The sequence below is a fragment of the Oncorhynchus kisutch genome, unplaced genomic scaffold (assembly GCF_002021735.2).
Source record: "Oncorhynchus kisutch isolate 150728-3 unplaced genomic scaffold, Okis_V2 scaffold737, whole genome shotgun sequence".
Lineage (NCBI taxonomy): Eukaryota > Metazoa > Chordata > Actinopteri > Salmoniformes > Salmonidae > Oncorhynchus > Oncorhynchus kisutch.
The window spans coordinates 26684-50376 of NW_022262682.1; the positions used below are offsets into that span (position 1 = coordinate 26684).

The 23693-nt window shown below is 42.5% G+C and overlaps 1 protein-coding gene across 1 annotated transcript in view; it reads left to right on the forward strand.

Annotated features, from left to right (window-relative positions):
• LOC109880724 (protein phosphatase 1 regulatory subunit 29) overlaps positions 1 to 23693 on the forward strand; it is a 141463-nt gene that overhangs the window by 22474 nt on the left and 95296 nt on the right. Inside the window, exon 2 of the mRNA XM_031816059.1 lies at positions 17605 to 17926. The gene's annotated coding sequence lies outside the window, so the exon portion shown is untranslated. The remainder of the gene's footprint in view (positions 1 to 17604; positions 17927 to 23693) is intronic.

Genomic DNA, 23693 nt, shown 5'->3' on the forward strand with positions numbered 1-23693 from the left:
GTGTGTGTGTGTGTGTGTGTGTGTGTGTGTGTGTGTGTGTGTGTGTGTGTGTGTGTGTGTGTGTGTGTGTGTGGCCTATAGACTGTTTAATAGTGTTCAGATGGAGGGATAGGGTCTGATGCACAGCAGCTATCCACAGCCAAACACAAAGGAGGGGAGGATGGATAGAGTGTTTTTTATAGGATGATAAAACAGGCTGATGGACAGAGGGTTGGGAAAGATGAATGGTTGAGGGATGAGGTGAGAGAAAGGTAAAGGAAAATAGAGAGTGAGGGATAGAAAGATGGGGAGGGAAAGGAGGCAGAGGGAGAAGGATTATCACGCCCCACTAACTTAAGGACATGTCCCAGGGCACTGTTACGCTCAGGGGCTAGAAGGAGAGAGAGAAAGAGTGTGAGAGAGAGAGAGAGAGAGAGAGAGAGAGAGAGAGAGAGAGAGAGAGAGAGAGAGAGAGAGAGAGAGAGAGCGAAAGATACAGAGAGGGAGAGAGAGAAAGACAGAGAGGGAAGGGCAGACAGAATCATCCTGGTCAACGGAGCGAGCCCAATAAGACCCATGAATGTTTTCACAACATTCGCATCAACATAACCCCAATCTAGGACAGACAATAGCAACTTCAGAGGACATTGTGTGAAGTCAACTGATAGGTCACGACCCTGTCACGACACTAAGAGCAGAATGGACAGACACACACACACACACACACACGAACAGAGAAAAAGACCGGGAATGAGGAAGTGGCTGCCCGTGAGGTCATGCAGGGCTGCCGGGGAGCGTGGGTAGTCTGGGCTATGATGTCACCGATTGTCTCAGTCTGGTCGTTAACAGGCAACCACTCACATATTCACACGCACTTAACAGGACACTGGGATTGGAGCACAGTGACAGTAGTCATGAGTATCTGTCTCAATGTATCCCATTTATCCTCCTCTCTTCTACACCTCTTTTACTCTGCCATTGAAGCTTTCCATCTATTTGTATGGAGGATCTTACAGTATGTAACATTGTCTACATGGAAGCTTTCCATCTATTAGTATGGAGGATGTTACAGTATGAAACAGTGTCTACATGGAAGCTTTCCATCTATTAGTATGGAGGATGTTACAGTATGTAACATTGTCTACATGGAAGCTTTCCATCTATTAGTATGGAGGATGTTACAGTATGAAACAGTGTCTACATGGAAGCTTTCCATCTATTAGTATGGAGGATGTTACAGTATGTAACAGTGTCTACATGGAAGCTTTCCATCTATTAGTATGGAGGATGTTACAGTATGTAACAGTGTCTACATGGAAGCTTTCCATCTATTAGTATGGAGGATGTTACAGTATGTAACAGTGTCTACATGGAAGCTTTCCATCTATTAGTATGGAGGATGTTACAGTATGAAACAGTGTCTACATGGAAGCTTTCCATCTACTAGTATGGAGGATGTTACAGTATGTAATAGTGTCTACATGGAAGCTTTCCATCTACTAGTATGGAGGATGTTACAGTATGTAATAGTGTCTACATGGAAGCTATAGACTCATCAGACAGAGACTGACACTATTGCTAGATCTTTCTTTTTCTCTCTGTCTTTCAAATGCACACGAATGTGAGCACAAATGCGAGCATTTCCACCCACACACGAACACACACACACACAGGTGTCAAAGCTAGAAAGCCAGGTGGTGCTGACCTGACACACTCCTTTACTCTAATGAAGTGTTCTGTAACCACTCATGTCGTCACCTTGAGACCTCCATCACTCCTCCAGCCTCTCTCTCTCTCTCTCTCTCTCTCTCTCTCTCTCTCTCTCTCTCTCTCTCTCTCTCTCTCTCAATTCAGTTCAAGGGGCTTTATTGGCATGGGAAACATGTGTTAACATTGCCAAAGCAAGTGAGGTAGATAATATACAAAAGTGAAATAAACAATAAAGATTTACAGTAAACATTACACACACAGAAGTTTCAAAACAATAAAGACATTACAAATGTCATATTATGTATATACAGTGTTGTAACAATGTACAAATGGTTAAAGTACACAAGGGAAAATAAAAACATCAATATAGGTTGTATTTACAATGGTGTTTGTTCTTCACTGGTTGCCCTTTTCTTGTGGCAACAGGTCACAAATCTTGCTGCTGTGATGGCACACTGTGGTATTTCACCCAGTAGATATGGGAGTATATCAAAATTGGATTTGTTTTCAAATTCTTTGTGGATCTGTGTAATCTGAGGGAAATATCTATCTCTAATATAGTCATACATTGGGCAGGAGGTTAGGAAGTGCAGCTCAGTTTCCACCTCCTTTTGTGGGCAGTGTGCACTAAGTCTATACATAGTCAAAGCTTTCCTTAAGTTTGGGTCAGTCACAGTGGACAGGTATTCTGCCACTGTGTACTCTCTGTTTAGGGCCAAATAGCATTCTAGTTTGCTCTGTTTTTTTGTTAATTCTTTCCAATGTGTCAAGTAATTATCTTTTTGTTTTCTCATGATTTGGTTGGGTCTAATTGTGCTGCTGTCCTGGGGCTCTGTGGGGTGTGTTTGTGTTTGTGAACAGAGCCCCAGGACCAGCTTGCTTAGGGGACTCTTCTCCAGGTTCATCTCTCTGTAGGTGATGGCTTTGTGGGAATCGCTTCCTTTTAGGTGGTTGTAGAATACAACAGCTCTTTTCTGGATTTTGATAATTAGTAGGTATCGGCCTAATTCTGCTCTGCATGCATTATTTGGTGTTCTACGTTGTACACGGAGGATTTTTTGCAGAATTCTGTATGCAGAGTCTCAATTTGGTGTTTGTCCCATTTTGTGAAGTCTTGGTTGGTGAGCGGACCCCAGTCCTCACAACCGTAAAGGGCAATGGGCTCTATGACGGATTCATGTATTTTTTGTCAGATCCTAATTGGTATGTTGAAATGTATGTTCCTTTTGATGGCATAGAATGCCCTTCTTGCCTTGTCTCTCAGATCGTTCACAGCTTTGTGGAAGTCCCTCTCCTCTCCTCTCCTCTCCTCTCCTCTCCTCTCCTCTCCTCTCCTCTCCTCTCCTCTCCTCTCCTCTCCTCTCCTCTCCTCTCCTCTCCTCTCCTCTCTCCTTTTCCACCCTTCACCTCTATACTACCTCTACTCCATCCTCCTCTCTCCCTCATATCCCTCCACTCACTTGTCTTCCCCTCCACACTCTAACTCCTCCACTCCCCTTCTCCTCTCCTCCTTGCTCCCTCTATCAGGGAGTTAGTACAGGTTAATACTGTAGATACACCAGGCACTGAGTCACAGCTGCTCCAATACCATTCATACCTGGCACAGAAACAGGCAGGAGAGATGGAACGTTTTGGGGCTATTTCCAGATATGACTAATGCTTATATGAATAAGGCTTTGAACACGTGTGTGTGTGTGTGTGTGTGTGTGTGTGTGTGTGTGTGTGTGTGTGTGTGTGTGTGTGTGTGTGTGTGTGTGTGTGTGTGTGTGTGTGTGTGTGTGTGTGTGTGTGTGTGTGTGTGTGTGTGTGTGTGTGTGTGTGTGTGTGTGTGTGTGCAGTTTGCACATAAAGACACCGGATCTGATTGTGGACTTCAGGAAACAGCAGAGGGAACACCCCCCTATCCACATTGATGGAACAGTATCTTGACTAACACTATCTTTACTACACTGCTATCTACAACCTAAAAGACTTCTTTGGCTGTCCACATAGGAGAACCCTTTGAAGAACCCTTTTTTTTCCCAGGTAGAACCCTTTTGGGTGCCATGTAAAACCCTTTCCACAGAGAGAGAGAGAGAATTAAAGAAAGAGAGAGAGAATTAAAGAAAGAGAGAGAGATAATTAAAGAAAGAGAGAGAGAAATAAGAAGGAGAGAGAGAGAGAATTAAAGAAAGAGAGAGAATTAAAGAAAGAGAGAGAGAGTTAAAGAAAGAGAGAGAGAGTTAAAGAAAGAGAGAGAGAGAATGAAAGAAAGAAAGAGAGAATTAAAGAAAGAGAGAGAGAATTAAAGAAAGAGAGAGAGAGAGAGACACAGAGAGAGAGAGAGAGAGAGAGAATTAAAGAAAGAAAGAGAATTAAAGAAAGAGAGAGTGAGAATTAAAGAAAGAGAGAGAGAGTTAAAGAAAGAGAGAGAATTAAAGAAAGTGAGAGAGAGAGAGATGACTGTGATTATGATTGATCCCCTCTTTACACCTCTATTGTGTTAACAGCTGCTGTAGAGAGAGGTGATCATGAGGCAGTAGTCATTATGTAATCAGTGTGTGTGTGTGTGTGTGTGTGTGTGTGTGTGTGTGTGTGTGTGTGTGTGTGTGTGTGTGTGTGTGTGCGTGTGTGTGTGTGTGTGTGTGTGTGTGTGTTTCTGTGTGTTTTTGTTCAGTATGCATATTCTGACTTCTTACCTCTGAGAATTTGGGCAATTATAGCCATTTACCGTAGGGTCCTCTGGCTGAGCTGGGCTCCCAATGCTAGTGCCTGACTGAAATAGTAAAAATGATAGAGTGATGCAACGCCAGGTGAATGTTGATCAGAGTGAGATCTGTATGACAGGACACCTCAGTACATCAGTACAGCCTATGACTAGACTACACTACACAGGACGTACAGTACTGTAGCATACTGTAGGACATACTGTAGGATGTACAGTATTGTAGCATATACTGTAGTTTATACTGTAGCATACACTGTAGAACATACTGTAGGACGTACAGTACTGTAGCATACACTGTAGGACATACTGTAGCATATACTGTAGGACATACTGTAGTATATACTGTAGGACATACTGTAGGACGTACAGTACTGTAGCATATGCTGTAGGACATACTGTAGTATATACTGTAGGACATACTGTAGGATGTACAGTACTGTAGCATATACTGTAGTTTATATTGTAGCATATAATGTAGGACATACTGTAGGACATACAGTACTGTAGCATATACTGTTGGACATACTGCAGGACGTACAGTACTGTAGCATATACTGTAGGACATACTGTAGTATATACTGTAGGACATACTGTAGCATATACTGTAGGACATACTGTAGGACGTACAGTACTGTAGCATATACTGTTGGACATACTGTAGGACGTACAGTACTGTAGCATATACTGCAGGACATACAGTACTGTAGCATATACTGTAGGACATACTGTAGTATATACTGTAGGACATACTGTAGGACGTACAGTACTGTAGCATACACTGTAGGACATAGTGTAGTATATACTGTAGGACATACTGTAGGATGTACAGTACTGTAGCATATACTGTAGGACATACTGTAGGACGTACAGTACTGTAGCATATACTGTAGGACATACTGTAGCATATACTGTAGGACATACTGTAAGACGTACAATACTGTAGAATACACTGTAGAACATACTGTAGGGCGTACAGTACTGTAGCATACACTGTAGGACATACTGTAGCATACACTGTAGGACATCCTGTAGCATTTACGGTAGGACTTACTGTAGGATGTACAGTACTGTAGTATATACTGTAGGACATACTGTACTTTACATTTCATTTTTTAATTTTTAATTTTTACTTTATTTAACCAGGCAAGTCAGTTAAGAACAAATTCTTACTTTCAATGACGGCCTAGAAACAGTGGGAACAATGTAGGACATGCTGTAGGATATACTGTAGGACTTACTGTACTGTAGCATGTACAGTATTGTAGATATATTGTATGACATACTGTTGAACTTACTGTAGCATGTACTGTAGGATATACTGTATTGTAGATATACTGTAGGATATTTATTTCTATATTTATTTTTTCACCTTTATTTAACCAGGTAGGCAAGTTGAGAACAAGTTTTCATTTACAACTGCGACCTGGCCAAGATAAAGCAAAGCAGTTCGACAGATACAACAACACAGAGTCACACATGGAGTAAAACAAACATACAGTCAATAATACAGTAGAAAAATAAGTCTATATATAATGTGAGCAAATGAGGTGAGATAAGGGAGGTAAAGGCAATAAATAGGCCATGGTGCGAAGTAAATACAATATAGCAATTAAAACACTGGAATGGTAGATTTGACAGTAGATGAGTGTGCAAAGTAGAACTACTGGGGTGCAAAGGGGCAAAATAAATAAATAAATACAGTAGGGAAAGAGGTAGTTGTTTGGGTTATTTATAGATGGGCTATGTACAGGCGCAGTAATCTGTGAGCTGCTCTGACAACTGGTGCTTAAAGCTAGTGAGGGAGATAAGTGTTTCCAGTTTCAAAGATTTTTGTAGTTCTTTCCAGTCATTGGCAGAAGAAAACTGGAAGGAGAGGCAGCCAAAGGAAGAATTGGTTTTGGGGGTGACCAGAGAGATATACCTGCTGGAACGCGTGGGTGCAGCTAAGGTGACCAGCGAGCAGAGATAAGGCGGGACTTTACCTAGCAGGGTCTTGTAGATGACCTGGAGTCAGTGGGTTTGGCGATGAGTATGAAGCGAGGGCCAGAGCGTACAGGTCGCAGTGGTGGTTAGTATATGGGGCTTTGGTGACAAAGCAGGTGGCACTGTGATCGACAGCATCCAATTAGTTGAGTAGGGTTCTGGAGGCTATTTTGTAAATGCCGAAGGATCGGTAAGATGGTCAGTTTTACGAGGGTATGTTTGGCAGCATGAATGAAGAATGCTTTGTTGCGAAATAGGAAGCCAATTCTAGATTTAACTTCGGATTGGAGATGTTTTATGTGAGTCTGGAAGGAGAGTTTACAGTCTAACCAGACACCTAGGTATTTGTAGTTGTCCACATATTCTAAGTCAGAACCGTCCAGAGTAGTGATGCTGGACGGGCGGGCAGGTGCAGGCAGCGATCGGTTGAAGAGCATACATTTAGCTTTACTTGTATTTAAGAGCAATTGAAGGCCACGGAAGGAGAGTTGGCATTGAAGCTTGTCTGGAGGGTTGTAAACACAGTGTCCAAAGAAGGGCCAGACGTATACAGAATGGTGTCGTCTGCGTAGAGGTGGATCAGACTCACCAGCAGAATCGACCCAAGAATTAAACCCTGTGGCACCCCCATAGAGACTGCCAGAGACCCGGATAACAGGCCCTCAGGTTTGGCACACTGAACTCTGTCGGAGAAGTAGTTGGTGAACCAGGCAGGGCAAATCATTTGAGAAACCAATTTACTGTATGGCATACTGTAGTATATACTGTAGGGCATACTGTAGGACATACTGTAGTATATACTGTAGGGCATACTGTAGGACATACTGTAGTATATACTGTAGGACATACTGTAGTATATACTGTAGGACATACTGTACTTTACATATAATATAGGACATACTGTATGGCATACTGTACTTTACATATAATATAGGACATACTGTAGGACATACTGTAGTATATACTGTAGGACATACTGTAGTATATACTGTAGGACATACTGTAGGACATACTGTAGGACATACTGTACTTTACATATAATATAGGACATACTGTAGGACATACTGTAGTATATACTGTATGACATACTGTACTTTACATATAATATAGGACATACTGTATGACATACTGTACTTTACATATAATATAGGACATACTGTACTTTACATATAATATAGGACATACTGTACTTTACATATAATATAGGACATACTGTACTTTACATATAATATAGGACATACTGTACTTTACATATAATATAGGACATACTGTACTTTACATATAATATAGGACATACTGTACTTTACATATAATATAGGACGTACTGTAGGACATACTGTACTTTACATATAATATAGGACATACTGTACTTTACATATAATATAGGACATACTGTACTTTACATATAATATAGGACATACTGTACTTTACATATAATATAGGACATACTGTACTTTACATATAATATAGGACATACTGTACTCTACATATAATATAGGACATACTGTACTTTACATATAATATAGGACATACTGAAGGACATACTGTACTTTACATATAATATAGGACATACTGTACTTTACATATAATATAGGACATACTGTACTTTACATATAATATAGGACATACTGTACTTTACATATAATATAGGACATACTGTAGGACATACTGTACTTTACATATAATATAGGACATACTGTAGGACATACTGTACTTTACATATAATATAGGACATACTGTAGGACATACTGTACTTTACATATAATATAGGACATACTGTAGGACATACTGTACTTTACATATAATATAGGACATACTGAAGGATATACTGTAGGACATACTGTAGTATATACTGTAGGACATACTGTACTTTACATATAATATAGGACATACTGTAGGACATAGTGTAGTATATACTGTATGGCATACTGTATGGCATACTGTACTTTACATATAATATAGGACATACTGTAGGACATACTGTAGGACATACTGTACTTTACATATAATATAGGACATACTGAAGGATGTACTGTAGGACATACTGTAGTATATACTGTAGGACATACTGTACTTTACATATAATATAGGACATACTGTAGGACATACTGTACTTTACATATAATATAGGACATACTGTAGGACATACTGTAGTATATACTGTATGGCATACTGTATGGCATACTGTACTTTACATATAATATAGGACATACTGTAGGACATACTGTAGGACATACTGTATGGCATACTGTACTCTACATATAATATAGGACATACTGAAGGATATACTGTAGGACAGAAAGTATTCAAACCCCTTGACTTGTTCAAAATAAATTGTGTTACAGCCTGAATTCAAAATGGATAAAACAACTTGTTTTAAATACTCACCTGTCTACACACAATCCCCATAATGATAAAGTGAAAACATGTTTTTAGATTTTTTTGTAAATTTATTGAAAATCAAATACATAAATATCTCATTTCGAATAAAATCACATTTTATTAGTCACATGAGGCAAATACAACAGGTATTATATATGGAACAGGTTTTCCTGTGCTTAGCTCCATTCCATTTATTTTTTATCCTGGAAAAACTCCCCAGTCCTTAACAATTACAAGCACACTCATAACATGATGCAGCCACTGCTATGCTTGAAAACAGGGAGAGTGGTACTCAGTAATGTGTTGTATTAGATTTGCCCCAAATATAACACTTTGTAATCAGGACAAAAAGTGAATTGCTTTGCCAGATGTTTTGCAGTATTACTTTAGTACCTAGTTGCAAACAGGATGCATGTTCTGAAATATGTTTTATTCTTTACAGGCTTCCTTCTTTTCACCATGTCAATCAGGTTAGTATTGTTGATCCATCTTCAGTTTTCTCCTATCACAGCCATTACACTCTGTAACTGTTTTAAAGTCACCATTGGCCTCATGATGAAATCCCTGAGCAGTGTCCTTCCTCTCCGGCAACTGAGTTAGATAGGATGCCTGTATCTTTGTAGTGACTAGGTGTATTGATACATCCAAAGTATAATTAATAACTTTGCCATGCTCAAATGGATATTCAATGTCAGGCACCTACCAATAGGTGCCCTTCTTTGCGAGGTATTGGAAAACCTCCCTGGTCTTTGTGGTTGAATCTGTGTTTGAAATTCACTGCTCGACTGAGGGACCTTACAGATTGTTATATGTGTGGGGTACAGGGTAATTATCCAAAAATCATGTTAAACACTATTATTACACACAGAGGCCATGCAACAAGTATTACTTGTTAAGCAAATGTTTACTCCTGAACATATGTAGGCTTGCCATAATAAAGGGGTTGAATACTCATTGACTCAAGACATTATAGCTTTTTATTTTTAATACATTTGTAAAACTGCAAGAAAAAAAATCCACTTTGATATTATGGTATTGTATGTAGGCCAATAATGTAGGACATAATGTAGATATACTGTAGGACATACTCTAGGACATACTGTAGATATACTGAAGGACATACTCTAGATATACTGTAGGACATACTATAGTACATACTGTAGATATACTGAAGGACATACTGTAGGACATACTGTAGTACATACTCTAGCATATACTGTAGGACATACTGTAGGACATACTCTAGCATATACTGTAGGACATACTGTAGGACATACTGTAGTACATACTCTAGCATATACTGTAGGACATACTATAGTACATACTGTAGATATACTGTAGGACATACTATAGTACATAATGTAGATATACTGTAGGACATACTATAGTACATACTGTAGATATACTGTAGGACATACTATAGTACATAATGTAGATATACTGTAGGACATACTATAGTACATACTGTAGATATACTGTAGGACATACTCTAGATATACTGAAGGACATACTGTAGGACATACTGTAGTACATACTCTAGCATATACTGTAGGACATACTGTAGGACATACTCTAGCATATACTGTAGGACATACTGTAGGACATACTGTAGTACATACTCTAGCATATACTGTAGGACATACTATAGTACATAATGTAGATATACTGTAGGACATACTATAGTACATACTGTAGATATACTTGTGGACATACTGTAGATATACTGTAGGACATACTGTATATATACTGTAGGACATATTGTAGGACATACTGTAGGACATACTGTAGATATACTGTAGGACATACTCTAGATATACTGTAGGAAATACTGTAGGACATACTGTAGATATACTGTAGATATACTGTAGGACATACTGTAGATATACTGTAGATATACTGTAGGACATACTGTAGATATACAGTAGGACATACTCTAGATATACTGTAGGACATACTGTAGATATACTGTAGATATACTGTAGGACATGCTCTAGATATACTGTAGGACATACTGTAGGACATACTTCACCAGCATCATACCACTGCTAGCTTGCTTCTGAAGCTAAGCAGGGTTGGTCCTGGTCAGTCCTTGGATGGGAGACCAGATGCTGCTGGAAGTGGTGTTGGAGGGCCAGTAGGAGGCAATCTTTCCTCTGGTCTAACAACTATCCCAATGCCCCAGGGCAGTGAATGCCCTGGGGTGAATGCCCTGACACTGCCCTGTGTAGGGTGCCATCTTTCGGATGGGAAGTTAAACAGGTGTCCTGACTCTCTGAGGTCATTAAAGATCCCATGGCACTTATCGTAAGAGTAGAGGTGCTAACCCTGGTGTCCTGGTTATATTCCCAATCTGGCCCTCAAACCATCATGGTCACCTAATAATCCCCAGTTTATAATTGGCTTATTCCTCTCCCCTGTAACTATTCCCAGGTTGTTGCTGTAAATGAGAATGTGTTCTCAGTCAACTTACCTGGTAAAATAATGGCAACAAAAAAAAATAGTGTAGGACATACTGTTTTTATTAGCCTATTGTGCTGTAGCCTTTAGTAACCCACTTGCAGCTTTTGTCATCTTCTCATGACCCTCTGAACAAAGGAACAAATGAGTCACGGTCCAAAGGCACTCATTCTCCGTCCACCAGTGGATCTCACTCCAGGGCTGTAGCTTCCATCAGGGTATTTACAGAGGACATTTGGGGAAATAATAAATAATAAATAAAGTTCAACTTCCATTGTTGAAGCATTGCTGTACCATTTTGTATTATGTTTTATGCGAGTGAGAACCAATTACATTTCATCACTCTGTGATGCGTACTCTCTCTCTCTCTCTCTCTCTCTCTCTCTCTCTCTCTCTCTCTCTCTCTGTCTTTCTCCTCTCCTCCCCTCCCCTCCCCTCGCCTCCCCTCCTTTCTTTTCCTCTCCCCTCCCCTTCCCTCATTTCAACTCTCCATTCTCCCCTGTGGAGACAGTGGAGGTCACAGTTCTCTAGCCTCTCTGGACAGTGTGTGTGTACGCTGTGTATATCCATGCATATGTCTGGAAATGTGTGTGTATGCACAAGGGTGTTTGTGTGTTTGCAGGACTTTGATCCCCTCTCCTCCCTTTGCTCTGACCACTCAGGGGGATAGCAGAAGCTTTATCTGAAGAGTATTATTGCAGTAAATGAGATGTCATGGTCAGCTCGCCATGAAGCCAGTCTGACCTTCCTTTGACTCACATCTCTCCTGTCTGAAGGTGTGTCATTGAGGCAGAAGCGGAGGGAGAAAGGGAGGGGGTGAGAGAGAGGGAGGGAAGGAGGGAGGGAGAGCGAGAGAAAGAAAGGGATGAGAGAGGGAGGGAGCAGAAGGGAAAGAGACAGAGAGAGAGAGGGAGCGAGAGAGAGAGAAAGAAAGGGATGAGAGAGGGAGGGAGCAGAAGAGAAAGAGACAGAGAGAGAGGGAGTGAGAGAGGTAGAGAGAGAGAGAGAGAGAGGGAGAGAGAGAGAGAGAGAGAGGGAGAGAGAGAGAGACAGAGAGAAAGGAGGCAGGGATGGAAGGAGTTATAGACCATAAGGAAGAGAAAGGGAGGCAGTGCGGTAGAGAAGAGTGAGCAGAGTGATCTTGGTTTGTGGCAGACTGAGTCTGTTCAGATACTGAGTTTCAGTGTGTGTGACAGAGAGGATCCCAGTTTGTCTACAGTTGAGTTTGAGATGAGATGGACTGAGTGTTCGAGTGTGTTCATGTGTGTGTGTTTGTGTCTAGCTCCATATCAGTCAGAGTGCTGTCTGCTGATAGAATGATGGAGAAAAGTAGCTTCACATCAGTCAGAGTGCTGTCTGCTGATAGAATGATGGAGAAAAGTAGCTTCATGCTGTCTGCTGATAGAATGATGGAGAAAAGTAGCTTCACGCTGTCTGCTGATAGAATGATGGAGAAAAGTAGCTTCACGCTGTCTGCTGATAGAATGATGGAGAAAAGTAGCTTCACGCTGTCTGCTGATAGAATGATGGAGAAAAGTAGCTTCACGCTGTCTGCTGATAGAATGATGGAGAAAAGTAGCTTCACGCTGTCTGCTGATAGAATGATGGAGAAAAGTAGCTTCACGCTGTCTGCTGATAGAATGATGGAGAAAAGTAGCTTCACGCTGTCTGCTGATAGAATGCCCATTCATGAATTCCCATCTGTGATTAGAAGTGCAACTGAAGCACAAAATTAGTCTGATGCCGAGCAGAAATTACAATAAGAAGCTTTTTAGATCTGTGTTTAACAAACACAGCAAGATATTTATTTTGCATTTGATCTTTCTATGGGATTGAGGTCAGGGCATAGTGATGGCCACTCCAGTACCTTGACCTTTTTTTGTCCTTAAGCCATTTTACCACAACTTTGGAAGTATGCTTGGGGTCATTGTCCATTTGGAAGACCCATTTGCGACCAAGCTTTAACTTAACTGATGTCCTGAGATGTTGCTTCAATATATCCACATAATTTTCCTTCCTCATGATGCCATCTATTTTTTGAAGTGCGTCAGTCCCTCTTGCAGCAAATCACCCCCACAACACGATGATGCCACCCCTGTGCTTCATGGATGGGATGGTGCTCCTAGACTTGCAAGCCTCCCTCTTTTTACTCCAAACGTAATGATGGTCATTATGGCCAAACAGTTCTATTTTTGTTTCATCAGACCAGAAGACATTTCTCCAAAAAGTACTATCTTTGTCCCCATGTTGCAAACCGTACTCTACGCTTTTTAATGTTAGTTTTGAAGCGGTGGCTTCTTCCCTGCTGAGCGGCCTTTCAGGTTATGTCGATATAGGACTCATTTTACTTTGGATATAAATACTTTTGTACCGGTTTCCTCCAGCATCTTCAGAAGGTCATTTACTGTTGTTCTGGGATTGATTTGCACTTTTCGCACCAAAGTTAATCTCCTGAGCAGTATGACGGCTGCGTGGTCCCATGGTTTTTATACTTGCGTACTATTGTTTGTACAGAGTAACGTGGTACCTTCAGGCATTTGGAAATTGCTCCCAAGGATGAAGCAGACTTGTGGAGGTCTACATTCATTTCTGAGGTCTTGGCTGATTTCTTTTGATTTTACTATGATGTCAAGCAAAGAGGCACTGAGTTTGAAGGTAGGCCTTGAAATACATCCACAGGTACACCGCCGATTGACTCAAATTATGTCAATTAGCCCATCAGAAGCTTCTAAAGCCATGACATCATTTAATGAAATTTTCCAACCTGTTTAAAGGCACAGTCAACTTAGTGTATGTAAACTTCTGACCCACTGGAATTGTGATACAGTGAATTATAAGTGAAATAATCTGTCTGTAAACAATTGTTGGAAAAATGACTTGTGTCATACACAAAGTAGATGTCCTAACCGACTTGCCAGACCTATAGTTTGTTAACAAGACATTTGTGGAGTGGTTGAAAAACGAGTTCTAATGACTCCCACCTAAGTGTATGTAAACTTCCCACTTCAACTGTATATAGATATATTTATATTCCGGACTCTGGCATTGCTTGTTCTGATATTTCTTAATGTCATTCTTTTTGTATTATGTGTGTATTGTTTTGTTTTGCTAGGCATTATTATTGCACTGTTGGAGCTAAAAACACAAGCATTTCTCTGCACCTGCAATAACATCTGCAAACCTGTGTACGTAGACAATAAACTTTGATTTTATTTTATTTTGAAGAAGGATAGAAGGGTGGCAGAGAGAGGTTGAAGGAAAAGAGGAAAGGGAGCATACAATGGAGGGAGGATGAAGTAGGTGAAGGACAGAATAAAGAAGGAAGAGAGATAGAGGTAGAGAAAGAAATGCAGAGACAGGGAAGGGGATGTTGCTAGGGACAACAGTACAATAATGAACCGAAGCCTCCCACACATTCCCTGCTTTATTTTCCTATTTTCCTTCTCTGATTCTATCTCTTTGTCCTTCCCTGCTCCCACTTTCTTCCCTCACTTTCTCAATTCCCTCCTGCCAACCATTTCTTTTGAACACATCCCTCTCCTCTCCCCAGTCCTTATTGCGTGTCTCTGTATTGCTCCCTCTTCCCCATCTCTGCCTCTCTCCCTTGTTCCCACCCACTCTCAAGCATCTATCCCCCGGCTATTCCCCTTTCTTCCCTCTGTTCATCAGCTGACATAAAACCATAACACCCTCCCTCCCTCTCTTGCCCTCGTTTTCTAACTCCATCCTTCCCTCTTTTCCCTCCCTCCCCCTCTCTCTTGCTCTCTCACTCTCTCCCTCCCTCACCCTCTCTCTTGCTCTCTCGCTCTCTCACTCCCTCACCCTATCTCTTGCTCTCTCGCTCTCTCACACTCTCCCTCTCTCTCTCTTTCTCTCTCACTCCCTCTCCCTCTCTCTTTCTCTCTCACTCCCTCTCCCTCTCTCTTGCTCTCTCGCTCCCTCTCTCTTTCTCTCTCTCTCTCTGCTCCCACATGTCTAGGGTTTTTATTTCTGTCAGATTACGGCATCTAGCAGCAAGCTAGAGGAGATTTCCCCTGGCACCTCCAATCCACCACTCTCTCTCTCCTCTCCTCTCCTCTCCCATCCACCGCTCTCTCTCTCCTTTCCTCTCCTCTCCTCTCCCATCCACCGCTCTCTCTCTCCTCTCCTCTTCTCTCCCATCCACCGCTCTCTCTCTCCTCTTCTCTCCAATCCACCGCTCTCTCTCTCCTCTTCTCTCCCATCCACTGCTCTCTCTCTCCTCTCCTCTTCTCTCCCATCCACCACTCTCTCTCTCCTCTCCTCTTCTCTCCCATCCACCGCTCTCTCTCTCCTCTCCTCTTCTCTCCCATCCACCACTCTCTCTCTCCTCTCCTCTTCTCTCCCATCCACCGCTCTCTCTCTCCTCTCCTCTTCTCTCCCATCCACCGCTCTCTCTCTCCTCTCCTCTTCTCTCCCATCCACCACTCTCTCTCTCCTCTCCTCTTCTCTCCCATCCACCACTCTCTCTCTCCTCTCCTCTTCTCTCCCATCCACCGCTCTCTCTCTCTCCTCTCCTCTTCTCTCTCATCCACCACTCTCTCTCTCCTCTCCTCTTCTCTCCCATCCACCACTCTCTCTCTCCTCTTCTCTCCCATCCACCGCTCTCTCTTTCCTCTCCTGTCCTCTTCTCTCCCTTCCACTGCTCTCTCTCTCCTCTTCTCTCCCATCCACCGCTCTCTCTCTCCTCTCCTCTCCTCTCCTCTCTTCTCCTCTCCTCTCCTCTCCTCTCCTCTCCTCTCCTCTCCTCTCCTCTCCTCTCCTCTCCTCTCCTCTCCTCTCCTCTCCTCTCCTCTCCTCTCCTCTCCTCTCCTCTTCTCTTCTCTCCCATCCACCACTCTCTCTCTCCTCTCCTCTTCTCTTCTCTCCCATCCACCGCTCTCTCTCTCCTCTCCTGTCCTCTTCTCTCCCATCCACCGCTCTCTCTCTCCTCTCCTCTTCTCTCCCATCCACCTTCCATCCACCTCTCATCCACCACTCTCTCTCTCCTCTCCTCTTCTCTCCCATCCACCACTCTCTCTCTCCTCTCCTCTTCTCTCTCATCCACCGCTCTCTCTCTCTCTCCTCTCCTCTTCTCTCTCATTCACCACTCTCTCTCTCCTCTCCTCTTCTCTCCCATCCACCACTCTCTCTCTCCTCTTCTCTCCCATCCACCGCTCTCTCTTTCCTCTCCTGTCCTCTTCTCTCCCTTCCACTGCTCTCTCTCTCCTCTTCTCTCCCATCCACCGCTCTCTCTCTCCTCTCCTCTCCTTTCCTCTCCTCTCCTCTCCTCTCCTCTCCTCTCCTCTCCTCTCCTCTCCTCTTCTCTTCTCTTCTCTTCTCTCCCATCCACCACTCTCTCTCTCCTCTCCTCTTCTCTTCTCTCCCATCCACCGCTCTCTCTCTCCTCTCCTGTCCTCTTCTCTCCCATCCACCGCTCTCTCTCTCCTCTCCTCTTCTCTCCCATCCACCTTCCATCCACCTCTCATCCACCACGCTCTCTCTCCTCTCCCATCCACATTTCTCTCTCTCTCCTCTCCTTTTCTCTCCCATCCACCACTCCCTCTTTCCTCTCCTCTTCTCTCCCATCCACCTTCCATCCACCTCTCATCCACCACGCTCTCTCTCCTCTCCCATCCACATTTCTCTCTTTCTCCTCTCCTCTTCTCTCCCATCCACCACGCTCTCTCTCCTCTCCCATCCACATTTCTCTCTCTCCTCTCCTCTTCTCTTCCATCTACCTTCCATCCACCACGCTCTCTCTCCTCTCCCATCCACCTCTCTCTCCTCTCCTTTTCTCTCCCATCCACCGCTCTCTCTCTCCTCTCCTTTTCTCTCCCATCTATCGCTCTCTCTCTCCTCTCCTTTTCTCTCCCATCTACTGCTCTCTCTCCTCTTCTCTTCCATCTACCGCTCTCTCTCCTCTTCTCTTCCATCCACCTCTCTCTCTCTCCTCTTCTCTCCCATCCACCACTCTCTCTCTCCTCTCCTCTTCTCTCTCATCCACCACTCTCTCTCTCATCTCCTCTTGTCTCCCATCCACCACTCTCTCTCTCCTCTCCTCTTCTCTCCCATCCACCACTCTCTCTCTCCTCTCCTCTCGTCTCCCATCCACCACTCTCTCTCTCTCCTCTCCTCTTCTCTCTCATCCACATTTCTCTCTCTCTCCTCTCCTCTTCTCTCTCATCCACTGCCCTCTCTCTCCTCTTCATTCCTTTCCACCTCACTATCTCTTTCCACTATCATTCCCTCTCTCCTCACCTCTCCACCTCCATCCCTCTTTGACTTATCCAGAGTCCATGCTGCATGCATGTGAATGCTGTTTCGCCAATCACAACACTGTTTTAATAGCTTGTCTGATCTGTCCCTCTCCATTTGTCTTTTTGCAGCTCGTGGTCATACATCCCAGTGGGTTCTATGCTGTGAGTCTCTACAGCAGTATTGAATCCCAGTAGTCTGGACCACAACCACAAACAACCAGTGACGGCTGTAGAACCACTCCACTAGACCGAAACTCAACCACAGACCGTTAGAGGACTTCTCCCTGTTCCGCTACCTCACTTACCAAAACCACTGTGGCACGGGAGGAAGAGGAGGAAGGAAGAAGATCATGCCCAGAAGGAGAGTAAATCATCAGTGAAGAGAAGAGGTGATGCTTCTGGATTAAGAAGACAGACAGACAGCAGACCAAGAGACAGACAGGCAGATCAGGTAAAGGCAAACTGAGCAAACTGTCTTGTTCCTATTTGTAACATGATGTTCTAAAGGCTCCGGCTCAGGAACAGCTGTGCAGTGTTAGTTAAGCATCGTTGGATGTTCTCTTCTGTCAGGGTTTGTCAGGGCCCTATTCATTAGGGCACACGGTAAAAAACAAAGACGAGCGTTTCTTATTGGACAAGTTCAGATAGTCCCTCCCTGTTTGTCTGTTTTCTTGCCACTTGGTGCCTAATGTATATGACCCAGAAATGTGTAAACCTTTGGGAAATAGTGGCCCTTACATTACATTTGTCTGGGCTTCACATTAGCTGCCATGTCCTTAACCAGGCGGTAAGGGAGTTTCTGATTGACCTTGGTCTTGGTCTGGGCCAAGGCAGGTCACGTTACAGTGCCAACTTCAATGACGTTACTTTATTGAGTCCAGCTCTCTTTTTATCACTGGCACACTTCTGGCTCTAGACTCAAGCATTTAGCTCCCTTTTTGAGGAATTGTGTGTGTGTGTGTGTTTATGTGTGTGTGTTTATGTGTGTGTGTGTGCGTGTGTGTGTGCGTGTGCGTGTGCGTGGATGGCTGGTTTGCCCACTTCCCAGTGCCTGCCATTTCACTTTCGAGAGAAAGGCCAACCCACACTGTTCCACCTTCCTAGTCCTTCTGAGATTGGTAAAATGGATGTTTAGTTGGTGGGGCTAGAGGGAAGTCAGATTGATGTTTAGTTGGTGGGGCTAGAGGGAAGTCAGACTGATGTTTAGTTGGTGGGGCTAGAGGGAAGTCAGATTGATGTTTAGTTGGTGGGGCTAGAGGGAAGTCAGACTGATGTTTAGTTGGTGGGGCTAGAGGGAAGTCAGACTGATGTTTAGTTGGTGGGGCTAGAGGGAAGTCAGATTGATGTTTAGTTGGTGGGGCTAGAGGGAAGTCAGATTGCTCAGATTCATGTTTAGCTGGTGGGGCTAGAGGGAAGTTAGATTGCTCAGATTCATGTTTAGCTGGTGGGGCTAGAGGGAAGTTAGATTGCTCAGATTCATGTTTAGTTGGTGGTGCTAGAGGGAAGTCTGATGTTTAGTTGGTGGTGCTAGAGGGAAGTCTGATGTTTAGGGGGCTAGAGGGAAGTCTGATGTTTAGCTGGTGGTGCTAGAGGGAAGTCTGATGTTTAGCTGGTGGTGCTAGAGGGAAGTCTGATGTTTAGTTGGTGGTGCTAGAGGGAAGTCTGATGTTTAGGGGGCTAGAGGGAAATCAGATTGGTCTGATTCATGTTTAGTTGGTGTGGCTAGAGGGAAGAATGTGAGCAGCGTGACACTCGGTTTCATTTAGTGCTGTTGTACTCAAGGCCACGCAATCTCTCTCTTTATCCACGCTCACACACACACACATAGTTGGGCATATATCCCTGGATCTTTCGTTGTTAACTGCAGTATCCTGCTGTGTTTGACAGTCGGGGCATAGAGAGAGGGGATGAGTAGCAGTCTTTATTCCTCTACAGCCCTGTATTATCCCATCTCTCTTCTCCTCTAATACCTATTCCAATGGCAGTGCTGTCATTATGGGCTGATAGTAGCATAGAAGACAGCTATTATATTGTGTGGTTTCCTGGGTTGTTTCTGCTTCAGTCTCTGGGGTACAATAGGAGGCATGACAGGGACCTTGTGGTTCTGGTGCTCCCTGCTACTGGGGATCACAAGACATCATCTGTTAACACTAGAACCCACTAGAGTCCCATTTTGCACATTTTAATGTTATTTAACCTTTATTTAACTAGGCAAGTCAGTTAAGAACTAATTCTTATTTACAATGATGGCCTACCCCATCCAAATCCAGACAACGCTGGGCCAATTGTGTGCCGCCCTATGGGACTCACAATCATGGCCAGTTGTGATACAGCCTGGAATCGAACCAGGGTCTGTCGTGATGCCTCTAGCACTGAGATGCAGTGCTTTAGACCGCTGCACCACTCGGGAGCCCCAGATGCATATCAACCCGCTAGGTGCAGCCCAGCACTTGATAAATAGTTGATCAACTGTTAGAAAGGATTCAGTACATGAAGAAATATTTGTGGATGTATATCAATAAAAAGAAAAACCAACAACAACAGTTATTTGTTTTGAGAGAGTCAAGGATGTGTTTTGTATAATTCTACAAAGTCCTAGAAAAAACGTAGGTCTATAGCCGATGTTAGTTTCCCATCCAATAAAACCCTTATGTGTAATCCATTTGTAACGCTTGTCGTCTGTGGAAAGAGAGGAGGACCAAAATGCAGCGTGATGATTATCCATTTTAATAGAATACTTTAACAACGAACAAAAAACAATAAACCGACAAAATGACCGAAGACGAAACCGTACCGTACCGTACCGTCCCGTCCCGTCCCGTCCCGTACCGTACCGTACCGTACCGTACCGTCCCGTCCCCTCCCGTACCGTGAACACAGGAAACCGGAACAATCACCCACAACCCACAATACGAAACAGGCTACCTAAATATGGTTCTCAATCAGGGACAACGATCGACAGCTGCCTCTGATTGAGAACCATACCAGGCCAAACACAGAAATAGAAAATCATAGACAAACTAACATAGACAACCCACCCAACTCATGCCCTGACCAGACTAAAACAAAATACAAAACAAAGGAACTAAGGTCAGAACGTGACACCGTTGGTCAGTTGATTTGTAGATGGGGCAGTAATAGAGTTATAGTGCTGAATAAAGACCAGTTAAAGACCAGCTTCTTCTGACAAGTAGAAGGTCAAAGATCAGAATAATATAAGGTGTGCATGTTAAATGATTTGCTGTATTCCTCAACAAAAGCACCAGTGCAGAAACAACTGTAATGAATTGCATTAAATAAAAGCATATTTTAATTGTACGTTTATTATATTGCTCGTTTTTGCCTAGTAGCCAGAGCAATGCTGCTGTGTGTGTGCTCATGTGCTTAATGCAGGGACAGCACGGATATTCTTGGAAAAAGTGACATTTGCAAATAGAGCTGCACCTCTTGAATTATAAGAGTTATTGTAGAAATATCAGAATATGCTCTTTATGATACTATATCAAAATCTAAATGATTTACCTGCATGTGACTGAAGAAGGATTTTGATAAATGTATGATCTTTTCCCTGCATCTGTAAATTACAAGATGCGCCCATCTCTTCAGGTACAATTTGACAACTGATAGGCAATAATATTGTCACTCATCAGATTATTGTCTATTTAATATTGTCTATAGGCTAACTCTTATTATGTGTGAAATGAGTTTTGGTGTAGTTTATGGGTAGTTTGCTGTGCAGGATGTTTGTTTCCCGCTCTGTAATGCGTCTGTGTGTAGCGGGTGAGATGAGTCAGGCGCAGGACAGCAGATATGAGTAAAGAAAGCAATTTTACTCAATAATATAACAATACACGTCGTATAAATACAAGGCCACAAATACAGACCGCAATACAATAAACAAACACTCACAAACAAACATGGGGGAACAGAGGGTTAAATAATGAACAAGTAATTGGGGAATTGAAACCAGGTGTGATAAGACAAAGACAAAACAAATGGAAAATGAAAAGTGGATCGGCGATGGCTAGAAGGCCGGTGACGTCGAACGCCGAACGTGAACAAGGAGAGGGACCGACTTCGGTGGATGTCGTGACACGCTCATCAAGTTGGATAGAGTCAAGGATATGTTTTGCATGATTCTAAATGCCTTCTGCAACACACAGCATGTTTTCCTTTCCCTAACAATACATTAGTAATAGTTATAGTAAATAAAACAGTCCCATGACAGCATCTTTTACAAAGTTAAACATAAAAGAGAATGTTATCAACCAGCAAGGTGTTTGCTTCTGATAAAAAGGCATAACACAAACTGATCATTACACTATTCTTTCTAAATGAAATCAACCTCTTCACCCTCCTTATCATTCAGTTAGGCCTCATTTAAATGAAATCAACCTCTTCACCCTCCTTATCATTCAGTTAGGCCTCATTTAAATGAAATCAACCTCTTCACCCTCCTTATCATTCAGTTAGGCCTCATTTAAATGAAATCAACCTCTTCACCCTCCTTATCATTCAGTTAGGCCTCATTTAAATGAAATCAACCTCTTCACCCTCCTTATCATTCAGTTAGGCCTCATTTAAATGAAATCAACCTCTTCACCCTCCTTATCATTCAGTTAGGCCTCATTTAAATGAAATCAACCTCTTCACCCTCCTTATCATTCAGTTAGGCCTCATTTAAATGAAATCAACCTCTTCACCCTCCTTATCATTCAGTTAGGCCTCATTTAAATGAAATCAACCTCTTCACCCTCCTTATCATTCAGGTTAGGCCTCATTTAAATGAAATCAACCGCTTCACCCTCCTTATCATTCAGTTAGGCCTCATTTAAATGAAATCAACCTCTTCACCCTCCTTATCATTCAGTTAGGCCTCATTTAAATGAAATCAACCTCTTCACCATCCTTATCATTCAGTTAGGCCTCATTTAAATGAAATCAACCTCTTCGCCCTCCTTATCATTCAGTTAGGCCTCATTTAAATTAAATCAACCTCTTCACCCTCCTTATCATTCAGTTAGGCCTCATTTAAATGAAATCAACCTCTTCACCCTCCTTATCATTCAGTTAGGCCTCATTTAAATGAAATCAACCTCTTCACCCTCCTTATCATTCAGTTAGGCCTCATTTAAATGAAATCAACCTCTTCACCCTCCTTATCATTCAGTTAGGCCTCATTTAAATGAAATCAACCTCTTCACCCTCCTTATCATTCAGTTAGGCCTCATTTAAATGAAATCAACCTCTTCACCCTCCTTATCATTCAGTTAGGCCTCATTTAAATGAAATCAACCTCTTCACCCTCCTTATCATTCAGTTAGGCCTCATTTAAATGAGATCAACCTCTTCACCCTCCTTATCATTCAGGTTAGGCCTCATTTAAATGAAATCAACCTCTTCACCCTCCTTATCATTCAGTTAGGCCTCATTTAAATGAGATCAACCTCTTCACCCTCCTTATCATTCAGGTTAGGCCTCATTTAAATGAAATCAACCTCTTCACCCTCCTTATCATTCAGTTAGGCCTCATTTAAATGAAATCAACCTCTTCACCCTCCTTATCATTCAGGTTAGGCCTCATTTAAATGAGATCAACCTCTTCACCCTCCTTATCATTCAGGTTAGGCCTCATTTAAATGAAATCAACCTCTTCACCCTCCTTATCATTCAGTTAGGCCTCATTTAAATGAAATCAACCTCTTCACCCTCCTTATCATTCAGTTAGGCCTCATTTAAATGAGATCAACCTCTTCACCCACCTTATCATTCAGGTTAGGCCTCATTTAAATGAAATCAACCTCTTCACCCTCCTTATCATTCAGTTAGGCCTCATTTAAATGAAATCAACCTCTTCACCCTCCTTATCATTCAGTTAGGCCTCATTTAAATGAAATCAACCTCTTCACTCATTTAAATTCACTTGTGAAGTAAGGTGCACAATTATCGGCCATTCCTCCATTTGTCATTCATTCAGTGAGGAGAGAGAGAGATGCATTAGCACCTAGCTGGGTAGCAACGTCCTACAGCGCATTGTCTTGGCAGGTTAAGTTTAGGAATAGGTGTGAAAAAAATTGTAATAAGGTCATTTAAAAAATCTGACAAATGAGCTGTGTAAAATACTAACATTTAGGATAAGTCGGGGAAGGAGCAGGCATAGCTTTTTTTTGACCGATTTTTTAAATTTACAAAATCAAAGGCTAGTGACCGTTGGCCTA